Source organism: Oncorhynchus nerka, linkage group LG18 (genome assembly GCF_034236695.1).
Source record: "Oncorhynchus nerka isolate Pitt River linkage group LG18, Oner_Uvic_2.0, whole genome shotgun sequence".
Classification (NCBI taxonomy): domain Eukaryota; kingdom Metazoa; phylum Chordata; class Actinopteri; order Salmoniformes; family Salmonidae; genus Oncorhynchus; species Oncorhynchus nerka.
In genome coordinates, this window is record NC_088413.1 from 23279038 (window position 1) to 23296088 (window position 17051).

Below are 17051 nucleotides of genomic sequence, written 5' to 3' on the forward strand. Positions count from 1 at the left end.
TGTTTTTGTTTTCTGTTTCTGTTTCTGAAATGGGAAAGTATGACATGCAGGTCAGGAAGGTCAGCATTGGGGTTAAGAGGTCACAACCTTTTTGGTACCTGAGCAGTCAGTCCTGTGTTTACTGAGGACATGCCCAGACCTATTTACTGAATAATGAGAAGACTTGAGGGGAATGCTGCTTATCATGCCAGTGGCACACAGCAGGATTTCACCACACTGGTGAGGGAACTCCGTTTTGGACTTTTCAGCTACTGACAGTTAGCACCTGCAGTAATCATTACACGGAGGAGTAGTTTGTTAATTCTCCTCTCTTTATCCTATGCATCCTTCATGGTATGGAGGGCAGACAAGGTGCTTGTATACTTCAGGGGAGATATTCTGACACCTTCCAACAGTATGCAACATATGAGAGGATGTTTACAAGGAAAAACAGAGGAGGAAATGTGTTTCACTTCCACCATCTTATATACGCTGCTTGTGGAAAACAAAAACCCATTTGACAATCCCCCTGAGAGATCTGGAGATTTCACGATACACAGCAGATTGTATTTCTTCAGCTTGCTGGAGACCAGAACCCCTGAAATATGTAATCCCCTAAAACCTTCAATTCAAACCACATGCAGTTGTCTTGGTTAATGCTCTCCAGTGGACCATTCTGGAAGAGAGTGTTTTCACCCGATCGACCACTTCCTAGTCTCTTTGAATGAATGGCTCAGATTCTCATTTAGAGGTTTTCAGTGGCGGTGAATGACAGAGCCTTTGGTTGGTCTGGAGAGGCAGGTCCATTGATGCCCATAGTGATTTATGCACTAGCCACTATCAGCGGTACAAAACACTGTTCTTAATAGAAAAGCATTTCAAATCAAACTTTGTCACGTGCGCCGAATACAACAAGTGTAGACTTTACTGTGAAAGTATTACTTACAAGTCCTTAACCAACAGTGCAGTTCAAGAAGAGTTAAGAAAATATTTACCAAGTAGACTAAAATAAAAAGTAATAATAAAAAGTAACACAATAAGAATAACCGTAACGAGGCTATATACAGGGGGCACCAGTACCGAGTCAGTGTGGAGGCTATATACAGGGGGCACCAGTACCGAGTCAGTGTGGAGGCTATATACAGGGGGCACCAGTACCGAGTCAGTGTGGAGGCTATATACAGGGGGCACCAGTACCGAGTCAGTGTGGAGGCTATATACAGGGGGCACCAGTACCGAGTCAGTGTGGAGGCTATATACAGGGGCACCAGTACCGTGTCAGTGTGCAGGGGTCCAGGCTAGTTGAGGTAATATGTAGGTGGGGGTGAAGTGACTTGTCATAGATAACAAACAAACAACAAGTAGAAGCAGTGTACAAAAGGGGGGGAGGGTCAATGTACATTGTCCCGGTGGCCATTTTATTAATTATTCAGCAGTCTTTATGGTTTGGGGGTTGAAGCTGTTGAGGAGCCTTTTGGACCTAGAATTGGCGCTCCGGTACCGCTTGCCGTGTGATAGCAGAGAGAACTGGAGTATAGACTCAGACAGGGAGAGTTTGACTGGAGTCTGACAATTTTATGGGCTTTCCTCTGACGCTGCCTAGTATTTAGGTCCTGGATGGCAGGAAGCTTGGCCCCAGTGATGTACTGGGCCGTTCGCACTACCCTCTGTAGTGCCTTACGGTCAGATGCTGAGCAGTTGCCATACCAGGTGGTGATGCAACCGGTCCGAATGCTTTCGATGGGGCAGCTGTAGAACCTTTTGAGGATCTGGGGACCCATGCCAAATATTTTCAGTCTCCTGAGGGGGAATAGGTTTTGTCGTGCCCTCTTCACGGCTGTCTTGATGTGCATGGACCATGATAGTTTGTTGGTGATGTGGACGCCATGGAACTTGAAGCTCTCAACCTGCTCCACTACAGCCCCGTTGATGAGAATGGGGGCGTGCTCAGTTCTCCTTTTCCTGTAGTCCACAATCATCTCCTTTGTCTTGATCACGTTGAGGGAGTGATCAGACTGTTGTGTCATCAGCAAACTTAATGATGGTGTTGGAGTCATGCCTGGCCGTGCAGTCATGAGAGAACAAGGAGTACAGGATGGGACTGAGCACGTACCCCTGAGGGGCCCCCGTGTTGAGGATCAGTGTAGCGGATGTGTTGTTACCTACCCTCACCATCTGGGGGCTGCCCGTCAGGAAGTCCAGAATCCAGTTGCAGAGGGAGGTGTTTAGTCCCAGGGTCCTTAGCATATTGATGAGCTTTGAGGGCACTGTGGTGTTGAACGCTGAGCTGTAGTCAATGAATAGCATTCTCACATAGGTGTTCCTTTTGTCCAGGTGGGAAAGGGCAGTGTGGAGTGCAGTAGAGAATGCATCATCTGTGGATCTGTTGGTGCAATATGCAAATTGGAGTGGGTCTAGGGTTTCTGGGATAATGGTGTTTATGTGATTCATGACCAGCCTTTCAAAGCATTTCATGGCTACAGATGTGAGTGCTATGGGTCGGTAGTCATTTAGGCAGGTTACCTAAATGTTCTTGGGCACAGGGACTATGGTGGTTTGTTTGAAACCTGTTGGTATTATAGACTCAGACAGGGAGAGGTTGAAAATGTCAGTGAAGACACTTGCCAGTTGGTCAGCGCATGCTCGGAGTACACGTCCTGGTAATCCGATTGCCCCGCGGCCTTTTGAATGTTGACCTGTTAAAAGGTCTTACTCACATTGGCTGCGGAGAGCTGATGGAACAGCTGATGCTCTCATGCATGTTTCGGTGTTACTTGCCTCGAAGCGAGCATAGAAGTTATTTTGCTCGTCTGGTAGGCTCGTGTCACTGGCAAGCTCTAAGCTGTGCTTCCCTTTGCAGTCTCTAATAGTTTGCAAGAAAACACTCTGACGTTTCCAAAACTGCAAAGATATTATCTGTGAGTGCCACAGAACTGATGCTACAGGCGAAACCAAGATGAAACTTCAAACAGGAAATGAGCAGAATTTTTGAGGCTCTGTTTTCCATTGTCTCCTTATATGGCTGTGAATGTGCCCTGAATGAGCCTACGCTCTCTGCCGTTTGCCCAAGGTGTCTGCAGCATTGTGACGTATTTGTAGGCATATCATTGGAAGATTGGCCATAAGAGACTACATTTACCAGGTGTCCGCCCGGTGTCCTTTGTCTAAATTGGTGCGTAATCTTCAGCTGCAGGCATTTTCCCATGGGATTCAGAAGAGAAAGCACACTTCCACAAACGATATATCATCGAAGAGATATGTGAAAACACCTTGAGGATTGATTCTAAACAACGTTTGCCATGTTTCAGTCGATATTATGGAGTTCATTTGGAAAAAAGTTTGGCGTTTTGATGACTGAATTTTCGTTTTTTTTGGTAGCCAAACGTGATGTACCAAACGGAGCAATTTCTCCTATACAAAGAATATTTTTGGACAAACTGAACATTTGCTATCTAACTGAGAGTCTCCTCATTGAAAACATCCAAAGTTCTTCAAAGGTAAATGATTTTATTTGAATGCTTTTCTTGTTTTTGTGAAAATGTTGCCTGCTGAATGCTAACGCTAAATGCTACGCTAGCTATCAATACTGTTACACAAATGCTTGTTTTGCTATGATTGAGAAGCATATTTTGAAAATCTGAGATGACAGTGTTGTTAACAAAAGGCTAAGCTTGAGAGTTAGCAGATTTATTTCATTTCGTTTGCGATTTTCATGAATAGTTAACGTTGTGTTATGCTAATGAGCTTGCGAATAGATTTACACTCCTGGATACAGGTTTTTTCGTAGCTAAACGTGATGAACAAAAGGAGCGATTTCTCCTAAACAAATCATCTTTCAGGAAAAACTGAACATTTGCTATCTAACTGAGAGTCTCCTCATTGAAAACATCCGAAGTTCTTCAAAGGTAAATTATTTTATTTGAATGCTTTTCTGTTTTTTGTGAAAATGTTGCCTGCTGAATGCTAACGCTAAATGCTACGCTAGCTATCAATACTGTTACACAAATGCTTGTTTTGCTATGGTTGAGAAGCATATTTTGAAAATCTGAGATGACAGTGTTGTTAACAAAAGGCTAAGCTTGAGAGCTAGCAGATTTATTTCATTTAATTTGCGATTTTCACGAATAGTTAACGTTGCGTTATGGTAATGACTTTGAGGCTGTAGTCACGATCCCGGATCCGGGATGGCTCGACGCAAGAAGTTAAAAGCTTCCGGGTTCCGCGCATTGAAAGCGGCAGCTCTACCCTTTAGATCAGTGTGAATGTTGCCTGTAATCCATCTCGATGCACGTATTGATAAAAACAGTGACTGATGTGGTGTACTCGTTAATGCTATCGGAAGAATCCCGGAACATATTCCAGTCTGTGCTAGAAAAACATTCCTGTAGTTTAGCATCTGCCTCATCTGACCACTTTTTTATAGACCGAGTCACTGGTGCTTCCTGCTTTAATTTTAGCTTGTAAGCAGGAATCAGGAGGATAGAGTTATGGTCAGATTTGTCAAATGGGGGATGAGGGAGTGCTATGTGCACCTCTGTGTGTGGAGTAAAGGTGGTCTAGAATTTTTTCCCCTCTGGTTGCACATTTAACATGCTGATAGAAATTAGGTAAAACTGATTGAAGTTTCCCTACATTAAAGTCCCCGGCATCTAGGAGCGCAGCCTCTGGATGAGCGTTTTTCGAGTGCAGTTTTAGTGCCAGCCTCGGTCTGTAGTGGTATGTAGACAGCTACGAAAAAACAGATGAAAACTCTCTTGGTAGATAGTGAGGTCTACAGCTTATCATGAGATACTCTACCTCAGACGAGCAAAACCTTGAGACATCCTTAAATATTGTGCACCAGCTATTATTTACAAATATGCATAGGCCCCCGGCTCGTGTCTTACCAGAGGCTGCTGTTCTGTCCTGCCGATAGAAGTTATAACCCGCCATCTGTATATTCTTAATGTCGTCGTTCAGCCACTACTCGGTGAAACATAAGATATTACAGTTTTTAATGTCCCGTTGGTAGGATATACGTGCTTTCAGTTTGTCCAATTTATTTTCCAGCTAGCAGAACGGAAGGCAAAGGCAGATTAGCCACTCGTCGCCTGATCCTCACAAGGCATCCTGATCTCTTTCCGAGATCTTTCTGATCTCTTTCCATTTCCTTTTCCAGCGAATCACAGGGATCTGGGCCTGGTCGGAGGCCTGTAGTATATGCCTCGTGTCCGACTCATTGAAGAATAACTGCTTGTCCAATTTGAGGTGAGAAATCCCAGTTCTGATGTCCATAAGCTCTTTTCGGTCATAAGAGACGGTAGCAGCAACATTATGTACAAAATAAGTTCCAAACAACACGAATAAACAAACATAATAGCATGGTTGGTTAAGAGCCGACAAGACTCTCATGGTTGTTTCTGAGTATCATTAGTAACAATGGTTAGTGCAGGCAACAGACGAAGGTATAGCCTATTGTTGTACACTGTTCTCCCTATTATCATTCTATGTACAAACATTTTCCAACATTACCATTGGTTGAAGAACTGATTGTGGCAATTTTCTGAATGAATCAAATCAGCAATTTCTTTCTTCCGTAAAGGCTCTCCAAAACTGTTTTTTTTATGATTCATAAATATTTTCCTAACCCTAAATAATCTACAAGATCAGAGTATGTTTTTATCTACCAATTGGTGCTGAAACGGAGATGGCTTTATTTCATTGAACACTAATATTCTGAACCCGTTCTCTCTAAATTTTCTATCGAGTCTGTTGACAAAATTCTAACTAAATGGTACACCGTATTCTGTAAAGGCTATCCCTGAATACTGCCCCTTCTGGAGGAATTCGGTACCCATATAAAACATGATAAATTTTTGTCAAAAGTTGCTAATATATGCATATAAAAATTATTATCGAATAGGAAACACTCTAAAGCTTCTAAAACCGTTTAAATTTTGTCTCTATGTAAAGCAGAAGTCTCAGGGCATGCATTCTCCCAAAGTCTCTCTTGTAATGAAAAAAGTTGCCACCACTTCGACATCATCGTATACACACTTCCCAAGCAGTTATAACCATGGAAACAGTTTCTACGTCTTCAGCGTGAAGCCTGCTTTCGATGAGGCGTGTAACTGTGAGAATCGCGCGCTCACGAGACGTTTTGGTCTCGGTGACGCAAAAAAAAAGTTTCCCCAATGCGTGCTGGGATATTTCTCTCTCTTTCCCTCAGGATGGATTGAACAACGTGTGTGTGTCTGTTCGCCCTCACGATTGCTGTAGACCTTTATAACATGTTAAGGCTTAATTATAAACATAGTTTGACAAGTTTACTCGAAATATAATGTATACTTTCGACGTTTTGGTGCGCATCCACTTGAAATTTGCATACATTTCGACCGAAAAGTGGCTAGTTTGAGAACCGAAAGACACAGACTTGAAAACTGAACGCTAACTTGGTGAGTATTAACCCTTCCAGGTCTTCTGATGGAAGAACAGCCATGGTAAGGGAATATTTATGTCTTCATTTTGGGTTTCTGTCGACTCCAAGATAGAGGAGTCAGTATGCTAAATGGGAGCGCCGCCTCCCTATTATAGCCTAGTGAACGCAAAATGGAACGTTAAAAATAATTGTAACATAGTGATTGCATTTAGAAGAAGTTTATCTTGCCATACATATGTAAAACATGCATATTTAGTCAAAGTTTATGATGTGTATTCCTTGTTAGCTGACGTTATCTGCCGGAGCTATTTTATTTCTCCTGACATTGCAGTAGCATTTTTTGAACGATGCATAATTGTAAACAGAGATTTATGGATATATATTGCAGATTATTGAAAAAAAAATGAATGTACTGTGTAACATGTTATATTACTGTCATCTGATGAAGATTTCAAAAGGTTAGTGAAATGATTTTTCTTTTAATCCTGCGTTTGTTGATTGCATATTTTTCCTACTTGGCTATGCTAATGAGGTATGTATGCAGTGGTGGTTGGACATAAATATGTGCTATGTTTTCGCCGTAAAACATTTTAGAAATCTGACTTGCTGGGTAGATAAATAACTTCTTTATCTTTCATTTGAGCCATTTTTCTTGCGATTCTGTGGAGGTTAAATATTTTTAGGATTATTTCTTGCGTTCCCTGCGCCACATTACAGCTCAGGGGGGTGGGGGAGTTCCCAAAGGGGAACTAGTAGCTCTATTAGGGATTGCTTAAAATAAATGTACTGAAATGTACTTTTTATTCTGAGAACCCAAGGGAACCAGGCCTGCAAAGCCCTTTACGCAGCTGCACAAGGTATGTCTGAATATCAACTTCTGAGAAGTGTGTAGGAAAGGAAGCATGTAAGAAAGGCATATTTTTCTGTGTGAATCAGGGTCATAGGTTTAACCTAGTGTTAAAACAACACCCTACAGTGTTAAAAAAAATAAAAAAATACTGTAACACTACATGTAATTCCCTAACACTGAGTAAGTGTAACAGCATCAGCACTAACATAGTGGTCATTTATGTCAGAATTTGAAACACCCTTGGTGTTAGGGACCCAACACTTTTGCTATGTACTGGGCCGAACTGAGCCAGCCTGTACTGAGATGGCCTGGTTACATTGTTGGAACCAGTTTGGTTCGGGTCAGAATGATAAAGGTGACTTAAAACAAGCAGGAAATGAGAGATTACCTTTATCATTTTATGTCCATTTATTTTTAAATAATACATGAGGTAGACAGTGCTTCAACCAAAATGAGATGTGGCAAATATCACAAGAAGACTGGAGATAGAAAATGATTAGCTTTTAATTGTAAATGAGAGTCACACCTATTGTTCTCTCATATTATTCTGACACTTCTTTACTATTAATCAACATTTCAGTGTTACATTATTTAGCAGGAGAGCTCATTTTCACCAGCAGTCCCTGTAGTCCGTAGTTATATGGCACCAGAAATTGATCTGTAAAAAATACCCTGTATTTCTTAACATCCATTAACATGTACAAAGGTAATAATACCATCAACAAGTTGTTTGTCTGTGAGAGGGACACCATGTGGCAGTGTATGTTGGTTTAACAGTTAACACTTCTGATACAGCGATAACATTCTGCCTGAACCCACAGTGTGATTTCCCTTTAATTGAATTAAGACATGAGTTTTTTGAAGCCCCAAAAATTATCATGCTCAATAAAACATTTTATAGATTGAAGCATGTTTACTAGCGCATGCCTCCAGAATCATTGGGTCATGTTCATCAGGGCACTCAATGGAAAACATTTTAAAAAGCTGCACAAAGTACAACAAAAATAAACCTTACTGGAAAAGTCCAGGTAGGTCCTCAGTTTTCTTCCAAATAGTGCCCAATGAACTTGACCCTGGTCTAGGCCCTTGGCTTATCTAAATGGCCACGCTGTTCTCCACCAAAGCAGGGTCCATGTAGGTGTATGGCATTGGTAGTCCAGAGTTCCTGGCCTTGACGGACTCGCTGAAGACCTTCAGCTCCATCTGTAATTTCTGAATCATCCTGCAGGGTGGTATCTCGTTGAAATGCTCCTCTGGGTACTGGCCAAGGGTCACCTGCATACGGAGAATAATTGAAGTATTAAATATTGCTAGTTACTATATCATTAACATTAAAAAGCACACGTTGTCATGATGTTGCCCTCTTTGGGTACAGCGAGCACCCCTCCCTCTGCACCAGCCCTTTTCTATGCAACATCCCCCTACCCCCTGTCTTCTACACCCAGGCTGCTGTGGTCAGAGAGAGGTCGTAAATTCCTGGAGGAGATTATCTCCTCATGGCCACAGTATAGTGAGAGAGTAAAGTTTTCATAGAAGAGAACAAAGGAATTTCTTCCTCCTCACAGAACTTGAGGTCTGAACAACATTTATGTCCTGGAGATGGTATAAAAGATCCGCGAAGAATCCAGCTACGAACTGGTCCTTTTGGTACAATTTTGTGAAACTCATGGGAGACAATACCATAAAGGGCTATTACCATAAAGCTGTTTATATAATAACCTCAGATATGAGGTTTACATCTAATTGTTGTATAATATGAATGAGTGAGGATGATACTGTTTGTAAAATTATGTAATGTGATTTTGGACTGTTTAATGAAGGAAACTCCAATTCCCTTTTGAGTTTAACTAAATCAGAGGACCGCCCATGAGCACAGTTAGGACCTGGCGTCATGAGACAGCCTTTTTCTGCTCTCCCGAATAAAAGCCCCACCTTGAGAATTTCTCAACAGTCCATGTTTCTCTCAATTACGAGAGGACAAAGGTTGCAGACCAGCTTACCTCGATAACGAGAGGGCCAAGGTTTGAGACCAGACTGCTGAATCTTTTAACCATCCCACGTGGTTAAACTCTTAGACTATTGATACCGACAGAATAAGAACAAGTCTTTGATATTAATTACTAGTCTGCAGCTAGGAATTCGGTATCATTGAACGCGAAGACCAACAACCGCCGAAACATCTATCCATAACAACATGAATGAATGGCACTCTGAACTATTCATTCTAACCATGACAGAGAGGGCAGACAGACTCTCCAACAGAAACAAACTTTTCAACAGAGACCCTGATGACACACTGAGCGTAAATATATATATTGATTGCAATTGTTCCTGAATGAGTGAGCGTTCATGTGCAAATGATTATCATTTCAATTGTTATAATTACCAACTGTGTGTTGTGTTATCTCAGTCGACCCCCACTTTCCTTTTGTACACCAAGCCGCGATGCCAGTTTATCCCACTAGGGAAACTCTTTTATCATATCCCTGTAACTATATACTGTTTGTTTATGCATTTCTGTGAATTACTTAGTTAGTAAATAAATGATTTAAAACAATTGAGGTATGGATGACTCATAGTGAAGACTGGGTTCGTGCAGATAACCAACAATGTACGATGTTTGGAATGAGTAAATAGTTAATTAATTAAGAAGACTTTTGTTTTATTCATATTATAAGCTCAACAATGCGCACATGGCTTTAGGATAATGTTAGTGACATTGTTGAATTCGAATTTATAATAGCAAGCTAGAACTGATGGTTTGGTTAGCTAAACTAGCAAGTATTTTTGATTACCCAGGCAACTAGTGTCGCTATCTAGTAAACTTGCTAGCTATTTCAGTGGATGTTGAACTCTTTTATCCCTGCAAAGGAACACATTTCTAGCAGTAAATGTGCTAAATTATAGCCATGGTATAAAAGGGATAATCAACTCGGGGCTGTAACGGTTGTCATCTTCCTCTTCTGAGGAGGAGTAAGAAATATCGGACCAATTTGCAGCGTGGTAAGTGTTCATCATATTTATTCCACTGAACACAGAAAACAAGCGAATAAAGGACCATACCAGGCCTAAACATAGAAACACAACACCTAGACATACAACATAGAATACCCACCCACATCACACCCTGACCAAATTAAAAATAGAAACATACAATGCAATCTACGGTCAGGGCGTGACAGGGGCTCTATGCGTACTCTGGAAAATAATGTAACTCTGTGGAAGGTTAGTTCCACTCTGCTAGCGTTGTGGAACACACCTCATTATTAATTATTTTCCAGAGAACACATAGTCGTTGATTATCCCTTATGTATTTCAGAAGACACTTTCACTAGCCATAGTCATATTTAACATGTAATGGCAAAATAACACAAAGATAAACTGGAATGACACTCTCACTCAAAAAGAGCCTTGAGCAAACCACAACCCAAAATAATTATGATCTGTCCCCCCCCACACACATTTGAATTACCACAAAAGAGGAAAGAACCCTTCCCTGAACTCCAAAGAAGCATTGAAGGACTCAAAGGTTTCACATAAAACCATCACCCTTCCCAAAGGACCCTTGATGAACCATATGTTCTAAGTGTGTAATGCATTAATTAAAAGCATTTGAAGACAATATCAAACATATTTTCTTTGGGTGCTGTCAGATACAGTGGAGGCTGGTGGAGGGAAACATGGGGAGGATGGGCTAGTTGTAATGTTTGGAACGTAAAGAAGGGAGCGGTAGTAATGAGCCCGTACTCTCACTTGTAATGGTCTCCGTGACTGTAGTCTTCACTTCAAAGTTAGTTAGGGCAACCTTACCTGGATGGCGATGGGAACCAGCTTGTCATCAGGGGTTCTGTAGAGCAGGACCAGAGGAGCCGCCATGTACTGTTTTTTCGTATGGATCACGTTTGCCTTTAATCCATCCAGGTTCTTGTAGTCAAGCAGGAATATGTTGCCGCTCTGTTTGGGATTGGATGACATGGGAGAATAAATCCAACAGTTACAATGCAACAGGTTAGGATTACAGTCCACTTTCTTGGTATTTTGGAATGGGACAGATATTGTAGCTCTGTGTTTTACTAGGATTATCCCAAAAAACATCCAATAAAGTTATTTTTGCGATTACTTTCTTGGATTTTAGGGTTACCATCCCCCCCACAAAAACATAAAAGAAAGTAATACTGGGATGTTTTTCATTTTTTCAGTGACCAGGTTTCATCCAACATTTTTGAAGTACATGTCACGACAGGCCTGAAGGAAACAGAATGTTTGTCTGTAAACCCTCAGCATGTCAACAAAACAAAATATGCTAGACAAGGTGGGATATTTTTGTGTGTGTAAAATGCAAGAAATGGTGGTGGAATGGCACTTTTATGTGCAAAAATTGATATAATAACCATCATATCTAAGTAAACTTGAGTCACGTGATGACATGTTGTGTGGTCCTCTCACTACGACTCATGAAAACATGCAGTTCATTAGATGAAATAAGTTATGATGAACTTCACAGGGTGGTGAAAGTGCACAGTGATGAACTTGATGCTCCTTTCCAATACATATCTAGGGTCATTTTCTGGTGACATGATGTCAGATGCTTGACTGCCATTGATAAATAAAAATAATATTTTTTGTCCATGTAATAATGTCATCATGTAGGCTATACCTGCACTGTATCTGCCAGCTGTTGGCTAGAGTGCACGAGCCAAGACCAGAGTGGGCACATTCGCTATATAACAGAAAAATAATTGTGACAAAGCTATCAGCGTTGAAAATGCGATGGAAATGCCATTTACATGTTTAAATGTTTTATGTTTTGGTACATGGGAATTTAACCACAAAGGTTATTTTTATGTTTGGGTACATGGGAATTTAACCACAAAGGTTATTTTTATGTTTGGGCACATGGGAACCACAAAGGTTATTTTTATGTTTGGGTACATGGGAACCACAAAGGTTATTTTTATGTTTGGGTACATGGGAACCACAAAGGTTATTTTTATGTTTGGGTACATGGGAACCATAAAGGTTATTTTTATGTTTGGGTACATGGGAACCACAAAGGTTATTTTTATGTTTGGGTACATGGGAACCATAAAGGTTATTTTTATGTTTGGGTACATGAGAACCATAAAGGTTATTTTTATGTTTGGGTACATGGGAACCATAAAGGTTATTTTTATGTTTGGGTACATGGGAACCATAAATGTTATTCTTATGTTTGGGTACATGGGAACCACAAAGGTTATTTTTATGTTTGGGTACATGGGAATTTAACCACAAAGGTTATTTTTATGTTTGGGTACATGGGAATTTAACCACAAAGGTTATTTTTATGTGCACTACGTCATCACGCAGACTTATATCCGCAACAGGTCAATTTGATGGAAACATCTATCGTGGGGAAATGTGCATATTGTTTTTATGCGGAATTGAGAATATTTGCATGAAAATCTATCGCCAGTTGGATGGAAACCTAGCTATTGAGAAACATACTGGATGGACCTCCACAAATGTCATCTGTAGGTCCAAAAAGGAATCTGGTACATGGTTCTGATGGTCCAAGAAAGTGGACATCTAGACATCCAACAAAGGGATCTCTATTGACTTCCATTGATAATTGTGAATATCTAAGATATTCACCTTGGTCCAAGAGGACTGCCCCTAGTCCAGCGCCACCCTTGGTAGAAGTGGTACTGCAATAATTTAGGCAACTTTTAACAAAGAGTCCCATTTTGACATACTGTACAGTACCTGCAATTCCTTTAGGAGGCTGGACGATCCACGAAGAGAGGGCTTGACCATGTCTCCTGTGACTGGGAAATTTGCCGGCAACTCCGAGCAGCGACGGATCAAAATGGGGTTGCAGCCGTTCAGATACTGGTACCCGAAAAACTCATCTTCCTTCCAGTGCTCCTGTGCGTAGTCTGGAAGGAGGACATTCTGTGTCGTATTAATTAGTGCGCACCATAGCAAAACCTTTTGCAACAGAAAATAAAATCAATAGTTTCTTATTGGACAGGTATTCCCTCCCTGTTTCAGTCTGTTTTCTTCCAGATGATGCCTAGTAAACCAGGGTCGTTTTCAGTATGTAGAATACCAGTCAAAAGTTTGAAGCTGGTTGAGAGAATGCCAAGAGTGTGCAAAGCTGTCATCAAGCCAAAGGGTTGCTACTTTGAAGAATCTCAAATATAAAATATTTGTTTAACACTTTTTTGGTTACTACATGATTCCATATGTGTTATTTCGTAGTTTTGATGTCTTCACTATTATTCTAAAATGTAGAAAATAGTGAAAATGAAGAAAAAAAACTTGAATGGGTAGGTGTGTCCAATCTTTTGACGGGTACTGTATGTATATTGTTATTTGAAAAAATTCAAGTAGTATTACTTCCCCCTTTCTCTTTGTTTCAAAACGTTTACCACCTAATAAACAGGCCCCTGGAGTTAATATTGCAAAAGCACCTATGAAATGCACTCACCTGAGATGACAGTTCTATTGAGGCAGACATTGCTGATTTCATCAATGCTTTTCCAGCTCTTCTTGCTGTCAGAATACCCCATTAGTTTCAGCTCAGTGATCCTACAGAAAGGGAGAAAAGGAACTGTGTCAAGCTGAGCCAATAGAGTTTCGCAGATCAAATGTACAACTCAACAATATGAATGAATGGAATACTTTAGAAGAGTTTTAATGATCTTCTGCAGGATGTACTATTTGAACTGTCCTTAGAGGATGAATTATGCCCGACGTACACAGCGCAATTAGCTACGCAAAAATGGCTGTCCTGCATAGTTGCAAAAATATGCAAGTGTGTGCAACCCAAAATGTTAAACTCACCACGTACTGGACAAAGGAAAAAAGCTCAAATCCGCACTGAACTATTCTTAAGTTTTAATATAATTATCAGCAGGAGAGGGCAGAGCAATCAGACCCATTTGGGCGACATACTTCATCAGCTTTTGGAGAAAAATTCACACATTCACACATAGTTATAAATGATGAAACATTGTAGTATCTTTTTTCACAATCATAATTTACATTCATTATTCACATACATTATTCTACTATTTTTCACAACTTCTAGTGCCTAAAAATATATTAAAATGTAGAGAATATTTTAATGAATGAGGGTTTTGGGGGTTTTACCCCCCCAGTGCATGCTTTTTGAACCCGGCACCCAACAACTTTTTGTTACTACAGACTTTCGAGTTGAGCACGCCAATTCCTCATTCTGTAACTTGCCACATAACCACATAGGGAAGCCATTATGAGTAGCACATTGCATTCTCGTGTTGTGTACTCAAGTCGGGTATACATTTGGCTTAGGTGAGGAACTCACCCGGTGGCGGCGGTGAAGAGGAACTGGGTGGCCTTGGTGAACGAGAATTGGATCTCGCTGGGAAGATCCAGAGGGTTGTCTGCCTTCATGCTGCCGGGGAAACCCTCCTTGTAGGTATCCCAGCTGAGTAGGAGGAGGAGCAGGAGAAAGAGGAGGAGCAGGAAATATATGGAGGTTGGTCAGATATAATGGACAGACTGGGCAGCTAGGACGAAAGACCACAGCACCTACCAGTACAGCTCAGTTCTCGTCTTCATCTCCAGTTCCCTGCTGTACCTGGCAAGATGATTAGTTTCATCACAGAGCCTTTTAGCTGAAAATATAAAGAATAATAAATCAAGTTAATCACACGTATTATTGCACTAATCCTTCAGAACCAGTGTTGCATGTATTACTGTATGTACGGTGGCCCTAAGAGGAAAAGTAGCTTTTAAATCTTAGTGACATCATGCACACACAAAGAAAATGCCCCCCCCCTCCACCCACAATGGCTGCAAGTATCCACTTTTTCCCCCAAGCATTACTCATTCTAACATGTCTGCATGTGATGTTGTTTCATAACGTCACACCGTGCTGACCTGTGCCCTCTCTGAACAGGTGCACCTCCTTGTCCAGAATCCAACAGTAGATGGGGAACTGGCATGTGCCTCTCTCTGGCGTCGTCACGACAACCTTGGATGGGAACCAGGCATCCTGGGGGAAGAGTGGGAGGGGCTGTTTGTCCAGCTCTATCAGCACCAGCTTGCCGAGTGAAAAGGGGCACACCACTTCGAATTCACGAGACCCCTGCAGAGAGAGCAGGGGAGAGAGAGAGATGGAGGAAGTGAGAGATAGATGGAGGGAATGACAGAATGAGATGGAGGGAGGGAGGGAGTGAGTGAGAGAGAGAGAAAGGAAAGGGCAGAGAGAGAAGATGAGAGAGAGAGCGAGAGAGAGCGGAATCTGGACTGTGTGAGGAAGCAAGTAACAAAGGCAAATATAACTAATCCTGGACTACCAGTATTATTACTTAAGGGTCCAACATACAGGCAACAAAGTCTTCATGTCATATACACTCTATGTGTATGAACATATTGGGTTCTTTTGGGTGTGTTTTGAGTACAGTATTTGAAGAATGCAAATGGTAAGTCTTATTGAAGCTAGAATCATTTGTTGCTACATCCATTTTTATCATTTTTAATTATATATACCCATAGATTCTTGAAGAATATAATTTATAATTGCTTAGTTCAGCTGTCGTATCCAATCAAACCCAATGATTGTAAGCAATGTAAATGTGAACAAACACTAAGCTATAGCCACAAAACATGGTTAAAAGTACACATTCTTCTATGAGTTTGAGAATGGTGACATTTCTACAAGCCCATCCCTCAGCTTTTTACCAAAACAGAGGCGGGGTGCCTCTTTGTTATTGTTTCAATTAAGGATTCTAGATTTAAAGAGAAATATCTCTTAGTGCTGATAGGAGCACTGACTTACTGTGTCTTGATAGAAGAGTCCCTTCAAGCTAGTGAGCCACGTGCGCTTACTCTCTCCTTTTTCGCCAATCAGCTTGATGAAGATGTTGTTCATCGTGGTGCCAGTTGCGATGTTGTGTGTGTGCACAGTCACCTTGTATTTTGGCATTTTGACTCTGAAAAACACTATGATAGGCTTATCTGCACACACTGAGACTGCACAGCAAACAACAGTTCATTCAATGTAGGCAGTGCAAATATTTCTGCAAATATTAAGACTTGCATGATATCTATTGATCCATTTTAATAACAAAAACTGTTTTGAGGGTATTCCTGCTTGAATAACAAACTTGCAAAGCCACAGTTATTGCATACACAGCATGTTCTGGGACATTTTGCACAAGCAAATGGCAGTGAGCAAATTAACCATAGACAGGAGTAATATGCTTATTCAATGTGCATATTATCCAAAATACCCATTGCATTGTGTGCATTGCATTCATGGCTCAGTACACTGATCTCTGGTTAAATAATAGCCTCCTCATTCTACACATAGTTGAAGAAAACAAAACATTAAATCACGCTGCACATCAAGTTTAACTGTATTTTTTGCACACATCTGTGCTCTTTTGCTTGATGAAAATGTCTTCCATGTTATCAAAAATTAAACATTCAGAGTTCCCTTACCTGATTGGTTGATAGTTTGTAGTACCCTGTTAACTGTGCCTTAACATGCATGTAATGATCACCTTCCCTACTGCTCGTTTTATACCTGGCTGGAGTTGTGTGCAGAACCCTGAGTACATATTGGGTGTTACTTCCCTCCATTGACTTTGCTCATCCTGCATGATAAATTCTGCCACTGTTGATAGCGAAGCGTTAACCAATCACCTATTGTAAATACACAGGAGAAGTGTTGAATCTGCTTGTAAATGTTGAGCCATGGTTGAAAGGGTGTTGTAATGCCACTTTCCCAGTTCTGAGGGCATGCAGTTAAATGTTTGCTCAGCACTGCAA

At 41.0% G+C, this 17051-nt stretch overlaps 1 pseudogene; it reads right to left on the minus strand.

Annotated features, from left to right (window-relative positions):
* LOC115117327 (hydroperoxide isomerase ALOXE3-like) overlaps positions 1-16846 on the minus strand; it is a 60001-nt pseudogene extending 43155 nt beyond the window's left edge.
* Between the last annotated feature and the right edge of the window lie 205 nt (positions 16847-17051).